This window comes from Lampris incognitus, chromosome 18 (assembly GCF_029633865.1).
Source record: "Lampris incognitus isolate fLamInc1 chromosome 18, fLamInc1.hap2, whole genome shotgun sequence".
NCBI classification, from domain to species: domain Eukaryota; kingdom Metazoa; phylum Chordata; class Actinopteri; order Lampriformes; family Lampridae; genus Lampris; species Lampris incognitus.
This window is the reverse complement of record NC_079228.1, coordinates 3,878,293-3,892,946: the sequence shown is the minus strand read 5'-3', so window position 1 is coordinate 3,892,946 and position 14,654 is coordinate 3,878,293. Positions and strand designations below refer to the sequence as shown.

The following is a 14,654-nucleotide window of genomic DNA, read 5'->3' as shown; positions in this document are numbered from 1 at the left end:
ACAAGCTGACAACAGAAAGAAGAAGGTCGGCGGCCAACTCATCTATGAAAAAGCTGCAAGACTCAAGCTCGACGGCTTACGGCCATACCAGCCCGATCTCGTCCGATCTCGGAAGCTAAAGCAAGGTCGGGCCTGGTTAATACCTGGATGAGAGACCGCCTGGGAATAGAAGGTGCTATAAGTCTTTTATTCCGCCCTACGATCATCTCAAAGTACTTTGATTTTCTTTTACTGAATTCCAATTGAAAAATCTGACGTATAGGTGAAACCAGACAAACATTTGGGTCAGAAACCAGTAAAAAGTCTTCTCAATGGCTGTATCTTAGTTAGCTTTATGTCACAGCCTCTCGCCCTCGACATCAAAGCGTTCGCGGTCACAGCCTCTCGCCCTTGACATCAAAGCGTTTGCCCCTGACACCTGCTGACCCCCCCTGTCACAGCCTCTCTCCCTGGACTTGCCTTGACATCAAAGCGTTCGCTGTCACAGCCTCTCGTCCTTGACATCAACGCGATCCTCACCCTTAAAAAGCCTCCACTGTGGTCCAGTCTTGGCTGGAACGTCGCCTTTCATGGACTTCTGCCTGCCTGCCTGCTTGCCTACCTGCCACTGAGCCGAATCCTGCTCTACCCGTGAGATCGGTTACTTCAATAAAAAGTTGATTCTTCCCTTACCTGGTTGTGCCGTCTGCTTTTGGGATCGTTCCTGATACGTGACACTTTAAGTCATATTTTTAAATTACAAACGTGACTCCTTGGACAGCAAAAGCGATATGATGTGATGGAGTTTGTCATAAGATGAAAGTGGGGAAACAAGCTGACAACAGAAAGAAGAAGGTCGGCGGCCAACTCATCTATGAAAAAGCTGCAAGACTCAAGCTCGACGGCTTACGGCCATACCAGCCTGATAACGCCCGATCTCGTCCGATCTCGGAAGCTAAAGCAAGGTCGGGCCTGGTTAGTACCTGGATGGGAGACTGCCTGGGAATACCAGGTGCTGTAAGCCTTTTATTCCGCCCTACGATCATCTCAAAGTACTTTGATTTTCTTTTACTGAATTCCAATTGAAAAATCTGACGTATAGGTGAAACCAGACAAACATTTGGGTCAGAAACCAGTAAAAAGTCTTCTCAATGGCTGTATCTTAGTTTGCTTTATGTAACAGCCTCTCGCCCTCGACATCAAAGCGTTCGCGGTCACAGCCTCTCGCCCTTGACATCAAAGCGTTTGCCCCTGACACCTGCTGACCCCCCCTGTCACAGCCTCTCTCCCTGGACTTGCCTTGACATCAAAGCGTTCGCTGTCACAGCCTTTCGCCCTTGACATCAAAGCGTACGCCCCTGACACCAGCTGGCCATCAAAGCAGTCAGCCGCTCTCCCTTGACATCAACGCGATCATCACCCTTAAAAAGCCTCCACTGTGGTCCAGTCTTGGCTGGAACGACGCCTTTCATGGACTTCTGCCTGCCTGCCTGCCTGCCTGCCTGCCTGCTTGCCTGCTTGCCTGCTTGCCTGCTTGCCTGCTTGCCTGCTTGCCTGCTTGCCTACCTGCCACTGAGCCGAATCCTGCTCTACCCGTGAGATCGGTTACTTCAATAAAAAGTTGATTCTTCCCTTACCTGGTTGTGCCGTCTGTTTTTGGGATCGTTCCTGATACGTGACACTTTAAGTCATATTTTTAAATTACAAACGTGACTCCTTGGACAGCAAAAGCGATATGATGTGATGGAGTTTGTCATAAGATGAAAGTGGGGAAACAAGCTGACAACAGAAAGAAGAAGGTCGGCGGCCAACTCATCTATGAAAAAGCTGCAAGACTCAAGCTCGACGGCTTACGGCCATACCAGCCTGATAACGCCCGATCTCGTCCGATCTCGGAAGCTAAAGCAAGGTCGGGCCTGGTTAGTACCTGGATGGGAGACTGCCTGGGAATACCAGGTGCTGTAAGCCTTTTATTCCGCCCTACGATCATCTCAAAGTACTTTGATGTTCTTTTACTGAATTCCAATTGAAAAATCTGACGTATAGGTGAAACCAGACAAACATTTGGGTCAGAAACCAGTAAAAAGTCTTCTCAATGGCTGTATCTTAGTTTGCTTTATGTAACAGCCTCTCGCCCTCGACATCAAAGCGTTCGCGGTCACAGCCTCTCGCCCTTGACATCAAAGCGTTTGCCCCTGACACCTGCTGACCCCCCCTGTCACAGCCTCTCTCCCTGGACTTGCCTTGACATCAAAGCGTTCGCTGTCACAGCCTTTCGCCCTTGACATCAAAGCGTACGCCCCTGACACCAGCTGGCCATCAAAGCAGTCAGCCGCTCTCCCTTGACATCAACGCGATCATCACCCTCAAAAAGCCTCCACTGTGGTCCAGTCTTGGCTGGAACGATGCCTTTCATGGACTTCTGCCTGCCTGCCTGCCTGCCTGCCTGCCTGCCTGCTTGCCTACCTGCCACTGAGCCGACTCCTGCTCTACCCGTGAGATCGGTTACTTCAATAAAGACTTGATTCTCCCTTACCTGGTTGTCCCGTCTGCTTTTGGGTTCGTTCCTGATACGTGACACTTTAAGTCATATTTTTACATTACAAACGTGACTCCTTGGACAGCAAAAGCGATAGGATGTGATGGAGTTCGTCATAAGATGAAAGTGGGGAAACAAGCTGACAACAGAAAGAAGAAGGTCGGCGGCCAACTCATCTATGAAAAAGCTGCAAGACTCAAGCTCGACGGCTTACGGCCACACCAGCCCGATCTCGTCCGATCTCGGAAGCTAAAGCAAGGTCGGGCCTGGTTAGTACCTGGATGAGAGACCGCCTGGGAATACAAGGTGCTATAAGTCTTTTATTCCGCCCTACGATCATCTCAAAGTACTTTGATTTTCTTTTACTGAATTCCAATTGAAAAATCTGACGTATAGGTGAAACCAGACAAACATTTGGGTCAGAAACCAGTAAAAAGTCTTCTCAATGGCTGTATCTTAGTTAGCTTTATGTCACAGCCTCTCGCCCTCGACATCAAAGCGTTCGCGGTCACAGCCTCTCGCCCTTGACATGAAAGCGTTTGCCCCTGACACCTGCTGACCCCCCTGTCACAGCCTCTCTCCCTGGACTTGCCTTGACATCTAAGCGTTCGCTGTCACAGCCTCTCGTCCTTGACATCAACGCGATCCTCACCCTTAAAAAGCCTCCACTGTGGTCCAGTCTTGGCTGGAACGTCGCCTTTCATGGACTTCTGCCTGCCTGCCTGCTTGCCTACCTGCCACCGAGCCGAATCCTGCTCTACCCGTGAGATCGGTTACTTCAATAAAAAGTTGATTCTTCCCTTACCTGGTTGTGCCGTCTGCTTTTGGGATCGTTCCTGATACGTGACACTTTAAGTCATATGTTTAAATTACAAACGTGACTCCTTGGACAGCAAAAGCGATATGATGTGATGGAGTTTGTCATAAGATGAAAGTGGGGAAACAAGCTGACAACAGAAAGAAGAAGGTCGGCGGCCAACTCATCTATGAAAAAGCTGCAAGACTCAAGCTCGACGGCTTACGGCCATACCAGCCTGATAACGCCCGATCTCGGAAGCTAAAGCAAGGTCGGGCCTGGGTTAGTACCTGGAAGGGAGACCGCCTGGGAATACCAGGTGCTGTAAGCCTTTTATTCCGCCCTACGATCATCTCAAAGTACTTTGATTTTCTTTTACTGAATTCCAATTGAAAAATCTGACGTATAGGTGAAACCAGACAAACATTTGGGTCAGAAACCAGTAAAAAGTCTTCTCAATGGCTGTATCTTAGTGAGCTTCATGTCACAGCCTCTCGCCCTCGACATCAAAGCGTTCGCGGTCACAGCCTCTCGCCCTTGACATGAAAGCGTTTGCCCCTGACACCTGCTGACCCCCCCTGTCACAGCCTCTCTCCCTGGACTTGCCTTGACATCAAAGCGTTCGCTGTCACAGCCTTTCGCCCTTGACATCAAAGCGTACTTCCCCTGACACCTGCTGACCCCCCTGTCACAGCCTCTCTCCCTGGACTTGCCGTGACATCTAAGCGTTCGCTGTCACAGCCTCTCGTCCTTGACATCAACGCGATCATCACCCTTAAAAAGCCTCCACTATGGTCCAGTCTTGGCTGGAACGTCGCCTTTCATGGACTTCTGCCTGCCTGCCTGCTTGCCTACCTGCCACTGAGCCGACTCCTGCTCTACCCGTGAGATCGGTTACTTCAATAAAAAGTTGATTCTTCCCTTACCTGGTTGTGCCGTCTGCTTTTGGCTTCGTTCCTGATACGTGACACTTTAAGTCATATTTTTACATTACAAACGTGACTTCTTGGACAGCAAAAGCGATAGGATGTGATGGAGTTTGTCATAAGATGAAATTGGTGAAACAAGCTGACAACAGAAAGAAGAAGGTCGGCGGCCAACTCATCTATGAAAAAGCTGCTAGACTCAAGCTTGACGGCTTACGGCCATACCAGCCTGATAACGCCCGATCTCGTCCGATCTCGGAAGCTAAAGTAAGGTCGGGCCTGGTTAGTACCTGGATGGGAGACCGCCTGGGAATACCAGGTGCTGTAAGCCTTTTATTCCGCCCTACGATCATCTCAAAGTACTTTGATTTTCTTTTACTGAATTCCAATTGAAAAATCTGACGTATAGGTGAAACCCGACAAACATTTGTGTCAGAAACCAGTAAAAAGACTTCTCAATTTCTGTATCTTAGTTAGCTTTATGTCACAGCCTCTCGCCCTCGACATCAAAGCGTTCGCGGTCACAGCCTCTCGCCCTTGATATCAAAGCGTTTGCCCCTGACACCCGCTGACCCCTCCTGTCATAGCCTCTCTCCCTGGACTTGCCTTGACATCTAAGCGTTCGCTTTCACAGCCTCTCGCCCTTGACATCAACGCGATCATCACCCTTAAAAAGCCTCCACTGTGGTCCAGTCTTGGCTGGAACGTCGCCTTTCATGGACTTCTGCCTGCTTGCCTGCCTGCTTGCCTACCTGCCACTGAGCCGACTCCTGCTCTACCCGTGAGATCGGTTACTTCAATAAAAAGTTGATTCTTCCCTTACCTGGTTGTGCCGTCTGCTTTTGGGTTCGTTCCTGATACGTGACACTTTGAGTCATATTTTTACATTACAGACGTGACTTCTTGGACAGCAAAAGCGATAGGATGTGATGGAGTTTGTCATAAGATGAAAGTGGTGAAACAAGCTGACAACAGAAAGAAGAAGGTCGGCGGCCAACTCATCTATGAAAAAGCTGCAAGACTCAAGCTCGACGGCTTACGGCCATACCAGCCTGATAACGCCCGATCTCGAAAGCTAAAGCAAGGTCGGGCCCGTCTAGTACCTGGATGGGAGACCGCCTGGGAATACCAGGTGCTGTAAGCCTTTTATTCCGCCTTACGATCATCTCAAAGTACTTTGATTTTTTTTTACTGAATTCCAATTGAAAAATCTGACGTATAGGTGAAACCAGACAAACATTTGGGTCAGAAACCAGTAAAAAGTCTTCTCAATGGCTGTATCGTAGTTAGCTTTATGTCACAGACTCTCGCCCTCGACATCAAAGCGTTCGCGGTCACAGCCTCTCGCCCTTGACATCAAAGCGTTTGCCCCTGACACCTGCTGACCCCCCCTGTCACAGCCTCTCTCCCTGGACTTGCCTTGACATCAAAGCGTTCGCTGTCACAGCCTCTCGCCCTTGACATCAACGCGATCATCACCCTTAAAAAGCCTCCACTGTGGTCCAGTCTTGGCTGGAACGTCGCCTTTCATGGACTTCTGCCTGCTTGCCTGCCTGCTTGCCTACCTGCCACTGAGCCGACTCCTGCTCTACCCGTGAGATCGGTTACTTCAATAAAGACTTGATTCTCCCTTACCTGGTTGTCCCGTCTGCTTTTGGGTTCGTTCCTGATACGTGACACTTTAAGTCATATTTTTACATTACAAACGTGACTCCTTGGACAGCAAAAGCGATAGGATGTGATGGAGTTCGTCATAAGATGAAAGTGGGGAAACAAGCTGCCAACAGAAAGAAGAAGGTCGGCGGCCAACTCATCTATGAAAAAGCTGCAAGACTCAAGCTCGACGGCTTACGGCCATACCAGTCTGATAACACCCAATCTCGGAAGCTAAAGCAAGGTCGGGCCTGGTTAGTACCTGGATGGGAGACCGCCTGGGAATACCAGGTGCTGTAAGCCTTTTATTCCGCCCTACGATCATCTCAAAGTACTTTGATTTTCTTTTACTGAATTCCAATTGAAAAATCTGACGTATAGGTGAAACCCGACAAACATTTGTGTCAGAAACCAGTAAAAAGACTTCTCAATTTCTGTATCTTAGTTAGCTTTATGTCACAGCCTCTCGCCCTCGACATCAAAGCGTTCGCGGTCACAGCCTCTCGCCCTTGATATCAAAGCGTTTGCCCCTGACACCCGCTGACCCCTCCTGTCATAGCCTCTCTCCCTGGACTTGCCTTGACATCTAAGCGTTTGCTGTCACAGCCTCTCGCCCTTGACATCAACGCGATCATCACCCTTAAAAAGCCTCCACTGTGGTCCAGTCTTGGCTGGAACGTCGCCTTTCATGGACTTCTGCCTGCCTGCCTGCCTGCCTGCTTGCCTACCTGCCACTGAGCCGACTCCTGCTCTACCCGTGAGATCGGTTACTTCAATAAAAAGTTGATTCTTCCCTTACCTGGTTGTGCCGTCTGCTTTTGGGTTCGTTCGTGATACGTGACACTTTAAGTCATATTTTTACATTACAGACGTGACTTCTTGGACAGCAAAAGCGATAGGATGTGATGGAGTTTGTCATAAGATGAAAGTGGTGAAACAAGCTGACAACAGAAAGAAGAAGGTCGGCGGCCAACTCATCTATGAAAAAGCTGCAAGACTCAAGCTCGACGGCTTACGGCCATACCAGCCTGATAACGCCCGATCTCGAAAGCTAAAGCAAGGTCGGGCCCGTCTAGTACCTGGATGGGAGACCGCCTGGGAATACCAGGTGCTGTAAGCCTTTTATTCCGCCCTACGATCATCTCAAAGTACTTTGATTTTTTTTTACTGAATTCCAATTGAAAAATCTGACGTATAGGTGAAACCAGACAAACATTTGGGTCAGAAACCAGTAAAAAGTCTTCTCAATGGCTGTATCGTAGTTAGCTTTATGTCACAGACTCTCGCCCTCGACATCAAAGCGTTCGCGGTCACAGCCTCTCGCCCTTGACATGAAAGCGTTTGCCCCTGACACCTGCTGACCCCCCCTGTCACAGCCTCTCTCCCTGGACTTGCCTTGACATCAAAGCGTTCGCTGTCACAGCCTTTCGCCCTTGACATCAAAGCGTACGCCCCTGACACCAGCTGGCCATCAAAGCAGTCAGCCGCTCTCCCTTGACATCAACGCGATCATCACCCTTAAAAAGCCTCCACTGTGGTCCAGTCTTGGCTGGAACGACGCCTTTCATGGACTTCTGCCTGCCTGCCTGCCTGCCTGCCTGCTTGCCTACCTGCCACTGAGCCGAATCCTGCTCTACCCGTGAGATCGGTTACTTCAATAAAAAGTTGATTCTTCCCTTACCTGGTTGTGCCGTCTGCTTTTGGGATCGTTCCTGATACGTGACACTTTAAGTCATATTTTTAAATTACAAACGTGACTCCTTGGACAGCAAAAGCGATATGATGTGATGGAGTTTGTCATAAGATGAAAGTGGGGAAACAAGCTGACAACAGAAAGAAGAAGGTCGGCGGCCAACTCATCTATGAAAAAGCTGCAAGACTCAAGCTCGACGGCTTACGGCCATACCAGCCTGATAACGCCCGATCTCGTCCGATCTCGGAAGCTAAAGCAAGGTCGGGCCTGGTTAGTACCTGGATGGGAGACTGCCTGGGAATACCAGGTGCTGTAAGCCTTTTATTCCGCCCTACGATCATCTCAAAGTACTTTGATTTTCTTTTACTGAATTCCAATTGAAGAATCTGACGTATAGGTGAAACCAGACAAACATTTGGGTCAGAAACCAGTAAAAAGTCTTCTCAATGGCTGTATCTTAGTTTGCTTTATGTAACAGCCTCTCGCCCTCGACATCAAAGCGTTCGCGGTCACAGCCTCTCGCCCTTGACATCAAAGCGTTTGCCCCTGACACCTGCTGACCCCCCCTGTCACAGCCTCTCTCCCTGGACTTGCCTTGACATCAAAGCGTTCGCTGTCACAGCCTTTCGCCCTTGACATCAAAGCGTACGCCCCTGACACCAGCTGGCCATCAAAGCAGTCAGCCGCTCTCCCTTGACATCAACGCGATCATCACCCTTAAAAAGCCTCCACTGTGGTCCAGTCTTGGCTGGAACGACGCCTTTCATGGACTTCTGCCTGCCTGCCTGCCTGCCTGCCTGCCTGCTTGCCTACCTGCCACTGAGCCGACTCCTGCTCTACCCGTGAGATCGGTTACTTCAATAAAGACTTGATTCTCCCTTACCTGGTTGTCCCGTCTGCTTTTGGGTTCGTTCCTGATACGTGACACTTTAAGTCATATTTTTACATTACAAACGTGACTCCTTGGACAGCAAAAGCGATAGGATGTGATGGAGTTCGTCATAAGATGAAAGTGGGGAAACAAGCTGCCAACAGAAAGAAGAAGGTCGGCGGCCAACTCATCTATGAAAAAGCTGCAAGACTCAAGCTCGACGGCTTACGGCCATACCAGTCTGATAACACCCAATCTCGGAAGCTAAAGCAAGGTCGGGCCTGGTTAGTACCTGGATGGGAGACCGCCTGGGAATACCAGGTGCTGTAAGCCTTTTATTCCGCCCTACGATCATCTCAAAGTACTTTGATTTTCTTTTACTGAATTCCAATTGAAAAATCTGACGTATATGTAGCCCGTGGAATTAGATACCACACAGGACTCAATTACTTCCGGGGTTCTTGTAGCTTTAATTTTATTGTTTGAACCTTCGAATGCAGATCGTTTTACTGAGTGCATACATTCCTGTGTCTTTCGAGCAAACAGCTCATAAATGTTCACAGATGTGGCAAGTTTAACAGAAAATATTTTAAAAAGGGAAATAATAAATACAAAATACGGTGCAAAATACGGCAGTGGACTATGTACGTTAAACAGGGTTTAACAAAGACATGTGGAACTTCCTGAAGATCGTGCAACTTCTCACTCTGTCAGTTACCTTTAAACAGAATTAAAATGCATATAAAACCTTTACATCCCAAATACAATGGCATGGTGTGGCTTTATTCACGCCAACATTACCTTGTCATGCCTGCAATGGCGAACAGCGGTCGACGGCTCGCGCCCAAAATCACCGAACATCAACTCCAGTAGCGTCTAAATCAAACCATCTTGTCAAATTACCGACATACAATATTGTTTGGAATAATGTTACAGGTATATTTCACAAGATATTTACCCTTACTTACTACGGAGTCAGAGCCTCGTCACACCGCAATCCTCAGGCGCTCCACACAAGAAAAAAAGAAAGAATACCCAAGATGCACTTGGATAACTTGCACGGAGTTACAATAAAAGTCCGCCACTGCCACTTACTGGTCAAAACATGCAATGACAACCAAAACTATAAAAATACACTCACAATCTGCCTCACAATTTAAATACATCAAATGACATTTTACATGGCTTGACAGTGTAACAATTACATATATTAACAGTTAAACTATACTAAATTTAAGTGGAAAATCATTTAACATATTTAACAGATTTACCACCCGGCTACATACTCCCCTGCAAATATAGTCAACGTCCTCGGTGACTACGAAACATGAACTGACTCAAATACTCCCTGCAAGGCCTTTTCAAAGAGAGCAGCACCCAGGCTTGTCAAAACCGTAGAGACCATGTCTGTGCTGACTGAGACTGCATTACAGGCTGACTTTGGCAGATGAAATGGGTTTGAATGAGATCCAGCCATTTCCCGCTTGCTTTTCCTAATGGCAGGTTTAGGTGCATAGGTTCTACGTCCTGCTCCACCAGCATCCTCTGTTAGTGCGGGCCTGTCCCTGTTTTCAATAATGGGCAAGTCACTGTCGCTAACGTTTGGATGCACATCATTAACACATTCTGTTTCTGTGCCACAATTTCTCATATCTGAATAACCTTCCTCAGGTCCTTCACCGTCACTCTCATCTGTGGGTGCTGTCACAGGTAAACTAACACTTTCTGCTGCAAGAGGCAGGTTAGGTACTTGCACAAGCCGGCGAGGGATGACTTCCTCAACAATAACAAAATCAGCCTCAGGTGACTCAGGCTCATCCTCAGCTACAGGCTGTGTAGTGGTCTGTAACCTAGTTCTAGTTCTTGGTTTGGGAACTGGTTTCGCACAAGGTCGCAACTCTGACCTATGAACTCTTTTAATGGGACCTCCCTCAAAAGGTTCAACAGTGTGTGTGGTACCCTGGATGTCAACTACCTTGTAGACTGTTGAGGTCCATGTGTCCTGAATCTTATGTCTACCTGGGGGTCTGTGACGTAGGAAAACCAACTGACCAATGTCCACAGGAGGACAATACACCTTCTCATTTTGCAGTGAGATCCTCTCAGCTGCCTTCTGCTCTGAGTACTCTCTGGCTCTCTCATGTGCCTGTCGGAGTCTCTCCTGATGAACAGACAACCAATCCTGTTTCCTGTCTGACACACACTCACGCCCTAATAAAGCATCTACTGGGAGATGTGGCTGTACCCCGAAAAGCAAATAATAAGGCGAGTACCCTGTGGTGGAATGAGGAGTGACATTATAGGCATATACTACTTCAGACAGATGCTCTGGCCAACGCTTTTTTTTCTCTGGTGGGAGTGTCCTTAACAAGTCATGGAGTGTGCGATTGTATCTTTCACACTGACCGTTTCCCTGTGGCCTGTAGGGAGTTGTCCGTGTCTTTTTAACCCCATAGAGTTTGCACAGCTCTGCTATAATTTCACTCTCGAAATTTCGACCTTGGTCTGAGTGCAGTCTCTCTGGGACCCCATATTTCATGAACCACTCCCTGAGCAAAACTTTAGCTGTAGTGTCAGCCTTCTGGTCTTTGGTAGCATACGCTTGTGTGAACTTTGTAAACACATCGGTCACAACAAGGACATTTTCACGGCCATCTGAAGCTGCCTCCAACACTGTAAAATCAACAGCCACCACTTCTAGAGGTCGGGAGGCCAGGAATGCCTGAACTGGAGCATGGATTTTTGGCTGAGGCATCTTGGTCAAAATGCACCGCTCGCAGTTTTTAACCCAGCTTTCAACATCCTCGCATAGCCCTACCCAAAAACACCTCCCTCTTAGCAAGTTTACAGTGCGCTCTATGCCCTGATGTCCCATGTTGTTATGTACATTTTCTAGAACTTGGTCCCTCAAACAACTAGGCACAAGTAACTGCCACACTTCTCCATGACGTGGGTCTGTGATAACCCTGTACAACAACCCTTCTCGTTGTTGTATGCATCTCCATTGTTTCAACAATCTTTTCACTTCACTAGACAGGGCTGCTCTCTCTCTGGGACATGGCCTCCTCCCCCGATCCCAAAATGCCCTAAACTCTTTTAGGGTGGGGTCACCGGCCTGAAAACCTACCAGCTCCTCTCTGGTATAACCTGGCAGTGTGGGGGTGTTGCCCTGTTTAGTACCTGTCTCACCAGACCTCGACTCCCCAGCACGGATCTGTCTCACTTTGTAACACTCCAGACCTCTAGAGACAAGACCAGGATCCAGAACTGTTCCTCGCTCAATCAGGTTACACACAGTGATACAGTCGTCAAAATCCGAGTCAGGGTCTGTTTCAGGCTCCCCTGCAAACTCCTGCCTAGAGAGAGCATCTGCGGCGGCATTACTGCAACCAGGACGGTACTTAACCTCGAAATCAAAAACAGACAGTTGCGCTACCCACCTCTGCTCTATAGCACCTAACTTGGCTGTCTTGAGGTGGCAGAGGGGATTGTTATCAGTCAGGACAACAAACTTTGAACCAAGCAAGTAACCCCTGAATTTTTCAGCAACTGCCCATTTTAAGGCAAGCAACTCCAACTTCATGCTACTATAATTTCGGTCATTCTTCTCAGCCTGGCGTAGTCTGCGGCTAGCATATGCTAGGACACGTCTGGTGTCACCTTGCTGCTGACACAATACAGCGCCTAATCCATGCTGACTAGCATCTGTCTCAACTACAAATGGTTGTGTGAAATCGGCAAAACCCAAAATGGGAGCAGAGGTAAGTTTTTCCTTTAACTGCTCAAAGGAAGAGTCACACTCTGGTGTCCACATATTACAAAACTGGTGACCTACTTTCCCTTTTTTTTCACACCTGAACATTTGTTGACTAGGTCATGCAGTGGCCCGGCAATCTGTGAGAAGCCTCGAATGAATCTCCTGTAGTAACTACAGAAACCCAAGAACGACTGCAGCTCTTTGGCAGTGGTTGGGACCTTCCAGTTCTTAACAGCAGAGACCTTGGAGGGGTCAGTTCCTATACCTTCTGCTGACACCTGATGACCCAAAAACTTTACTGACTGTTGTAGAAAAGCACACTTCTGCAACTTCACCTTAAGGCCCGTCTCTGCCAGTCTCTTAAACACAGTCTCAAATCTCTCCAAATGCTGCTCAAATGTCTCTGAAAAAACCAAGATGTCATCTAGGTAGACCAGGAGTATCTGAAAAATGAGATCATTCATAGTAACTTGCATAAGTCTCTGAAATGTAGCTGGACCGTTACAAACACCAAAAGGCATTCTCACGTACTCATACAGACCAAACGGTGTAGTAAATGCAGTCTTAGTCCGATCTCTCTCATGCATAGCTACCTGGTGGTATCCGCTCGCCAGATCTATGGTCGAAAAGAACTTTGCCCCTCTCAGCGCATCAAAACTCTCATCAATTCTCGGGAGCGGGAATGCATCACGTCTTGTCTTTGAGTTGAGTTTCCTGTAATCAACACATAGCCTCAGACTACCATCTGCCTTTCTCACTAGTACTATGGGCGAAGCATAAGCACTAGAGCTTTCTTGAATGACCCCTTTTTTAAGCAGCTTGCCAATATGTTCCCTGACTTCACTGTACTGTGTGGGTGGGATTCGTCTGTATGGCTGTGTTACAGGTATGTCATCTGTCAGATGGATCTCATGTTGTACTTTGTCAGTGTGGCCTAGATCTTCATCTTCTGTTGCAAACACAAAAGAGTACTTCTCCAGTAACAAAGTCACCTGTGCTTGCTGTTCTGGGCTACCACAAAAATTGAGCTTGCCGAGAATTTCCTGCACATCTGTCGGTGTTTCGGGGTGTTCACTGATACTCACTTGTTCAGTGTCCGCGGAGATTCTCTGGAACTGTACCTCACAAAGCTCATCACTTTTCACACAGTCTACCTGAGTCAAAACCCCTAGCCTAGTCCGTGGCCCTAGCCAGATATCTTCATCAGACATGTTCATGACTCGGACTGGAAAAATGTGATTGCCCGATGAAACCAAAGTAGGCACAACAACCAAACCTCCAGGAACGGGGACACCCACAGACTCCAGCAACAAAAAAGAACCATCCTCACTCACGGTCCTGAGTCCCCTGGCCATAACTGTAGCAGCAGATGAAGCAGGTACATGGACTACATCCTTACCAGCTACCCTAGCGAAAGAGAGTCTGTCTGTTGCATGTACTGCATGAAGATGATTAAAAGCCTCTCTCCAGTTTGAGTCAAACCTCTCCTGCAGTGTGGTGTCAAACTCAGTGTGTACTAGCTCTCTGCATTTTTTGACAATGTTCATCCCTATTAGACCTGGAACAGAGGAAGAGTGTTCAGAATCTTTAACTATCAGAAAACCTCGCTCTGGGATAGTCAGACCCATGGCTTCTACATCAAGCTCCACATAGCCCATATAGGGTATGTCTAATCCATTAGCTGCAGTGATCTTTAACCACTCAAATGCCGGGTGAATGTCTTCACCTTTCACTGACAGGTGTTCCCTGAAAAAACTCTCAGAAATTGTACTGACCTGGCTACCAGTGTCAAGTAAGCAGGACACTGTAACACCTCGTAGTTTCACCTCAACAGTTTTACATTCTCCGACTGCACGCTCTAAGATCCTGCTTCTGTCTGGAGTCTCTTTTGGTGAGCCAGCTTCCTCCCCTCGAGTTGTGTGGCTCATGACAACTGAGGGTGCGAGTTTTCCTGCACTACATAAGAACTAGGTGTTGCGTCCCCTTGACCCCCTCTGGCCTGTGAGCATTTTCTTGCAATGTGACCTATGCCTCTACACTTGAAACAGATAGGCTGACCATCTGGTGTGAACTTTGGCTGGGGTCTAGGTCGTGGCTTGGGCTCTAGGAATGTCTGTTGAGTGCTGCGCTTACTCAGTTCACCTACAGCAAAGGCTAGATCAGCGAGTGTTTTGCCTAACTCTGCTAGCTGTTTTTCTTGATGGGCTACTGCTCTCCGAACATCATTTAATGCAATACCTTGGTCATTGTTTGTTTTAATAATAGAGCACTGGGTTTCCGGAACCTCTAATGTAACTTGGTTGCTCTTTATGACCCTGGGACGATGAGACCTGCTGTCCTCCATCTCCCACAGGAGGGCCTCGTTCCTCACATCTAGAAGACTGCTCTCTGGTTTGTCCCTAACCATTTTCCTGAGTTCACGCCTGAGTGCTGCTTCTCT

The 14,654-nt window shown here is 48.0% G+C and overlaps 4 non-coding genes and 5 pseudogenes across 4 annotated transcripts; all 9 read left to right on the top strand.

The window, feature by feature from the left end:
* Positions 1–883: 883 nt before the first annotated feature.
* Positions 884–1,003, top strand: LOC130129456 (5S ribosomal RNA). Its single transcript, XR_008812060.1, has one exon. It is a non-coding gene; the product is annotated as a 5S ribosomal RNA (ribosomal RNA).
* An 824-nt stretch (positions 1,004–1,827) lies between these two features.
* LOC130129455 (5S ribosomal RNA) lies at positions 1,828–1,947 on the top strand. Its single transcript, XR_008812059.1, has one exon. It is a non-coding gene; the product is annotated as a 5S ribosomal RNA (ribosomal RNA).
* A 1,587-nt stretch (positions 1,948–3,534) lies between these two features.
* LOC130129390 (5S ribosomal RNA) lies at positions 3,535–3,645 on the top strand (annotated as a pseudogene).
* Positions 3,646–4,451: 806 nt separating this feature from the next.
* Positions 4,452–4,571, top strand: LOC130129433 (5S ribosomal RNA). Its single transcript, XR_008812039.1, has one exon. It is a non-coding gene; the product is annotated as a 5S ribosomal RNA (ribosomal RNA).
* A 703-nt stretch (positions 4,572–5,274) lies between these two features.
* Positions 5,275–5,384, top strand: LOC130129383 (5S ribosomal RNA; annotated as a pseudogene).
* A 702-nt stretch (positions 5,385–6,086) lies between these two features.
* Positions 6,087–6,196, top strand: LOC130129361 (5S ribosomal RNA; annotated as a pseudogene).
* Positions 6,197–6,903: 707 nt separating this feature from the next.
* LOC130129382 (5S ribosomal RNA) lies at positions 6,904–7,013 on the top strand (annotated as a pseudogene).
* Positions 7,014–7,785: 772 nt separating this feature from the next.
* LOC130129453 (5S ribosomal RNA) lies at positions 7,786–7,905 on the top strand. The gene has a single exon (XR_008812057.1). It is a non-coding gene; the product is annotated as a 5S ribosomal RNA (ribosomal RNA).
* Positions 7,906–8,680: 775 nt separating this feature from the next.
* On the top strand, positions 8,681–8,790 carry LOC130129360 (5S ribosomal RNA; annotated as a pseudogene).
* Positions 8,791–14,654: the final 5,864 nt, after the last annotated feature.